Below are 1,337 nucleotides of genomic sequence, written 5' to 3' on the forward strand. Positions count from 1 at the left end.
AGATCCACATAACTCACAAAACTCACAAAGTGGTCACCCCACTCCATCTAATACTCCTCTTCTCCTTACATATTTATTACATTATTAACCATCTTCCCCATGCTATACTCATGTCTATTCTGAAACTATCCATTTGTACCTCTAAATCCCTTTGCCTTTTATTCCCACCTCCCAACTCCCCTCCCATCTAGTAGCCCTCAAAATATTCTCTGTATCTGTGAGTTTATTACTGCTTTTCTGTTTGTTGTTTATTTGTTCTTTAGATTCCACATATACGTTAAATTATGTAATATTTGTCTTTCTCTATCAGACCCATTTCATTCAGCGCAATACCGTCTAGGTCCATCAAGGCAATATCTTTCTCCATCCCCTTCCTTTTAGTCTGTGTGTGTCTTTTATTTTTATTTATTTATGTATTTATTTATGTATTTATTTATTTATTTATTTATTTGGGGGGGGGCAAGGCAACCCTTGGTTGGCCTCACAGATTGCAAGGACCTTGCCATCTTACAATCCCTTATTTTTTTTTTATTTTTTACACCTATAGCACCTGGTCTTTCTAGACGGTCTCCCATCCAGGTACTAACTAGGGCCAACCCTGCTTAGCTTCCAAGATGAGATGGGATCGGGCTTGTTCAAGGTGGCATGGCCATAGACTGTGTGTGTCTTTTAATCTGAAGCGAATCTCTTGTGGGCAGCATATGTAGGGGTCTTGTTTTCTTATCCATTCAGCCGCTCTTTTGGTTGGAGGATTTAATTATTTTCCATTTGAGGTACTTATGGATAGGAATGTAATTATTACCATTTTTTATTCCTGTTTTTGATACATGTTTTTTTCTTCTTAAAGAAGTCCCTCCAATATTTCCTGTAATACTGGCTTGGTGGTGATAAATTCCTTTAGCTTATTTTTGTCTGGGAAGCTCTTTATCTGTCCTTCCACTCTGAATGATAGCTTTGCTGGATGAAGTATACTTGGTTGTAGTTCCTGGGTCTTCATCACATCAAATATTTTGTGCCAAGCCCTTCTATCCTCCATGGTTTCTTTTGAGAAATCAGCTTCCAGTCTTATGGGTGCTTCCTTGTAGGTAACTAACTGCTTTTCTCTTGCTGTTTTAAATATTCTCTCTTTGTATTTAACCTTTGGCATTTTAATTATAATGTGTCTTGATGTGGGTTCCTGGTTTTTGGGACTCTCTGAGCTTCTTGAGGTTGTATGTCTATTTCCTTCACCAGGTGAGGGAAGTTTTCTATCATTATTTCTTCAAACAGCTCGTCAATGTCTTGTTTTCCTTCAGGCACCCCTATGACACAAATATTTTTACATTTAATCGTGTTTC

General features: G+C 37.7%; 1 pseudogene; it reads right to left on the minus strand.

The window, feature by feature from the left end:
• Positions 1 to 538: 538 nt before the first annotated feature.
• On the minus strand, positions 539 to 657 carry LOC120613154 (uncharacterized; annotated as a pseudogene).
• Positions 658 to 1,337: the final 680 nt, after the last annotated feature.

Source organism: Pteropus medius, unplaced genomic scaffold, assembly GCF_902729225.1.
Source record: "Pteropus medius unplaced genomic scaffold, Ma_sr-lr_union100, whole genome shotgun sequence".
Lineage (NCBI taxonomy): Eukaryota > Metazoa > Chordata > Mammalia > Chiroptera > Pteropodidae > Pteropus > Pteropus medius.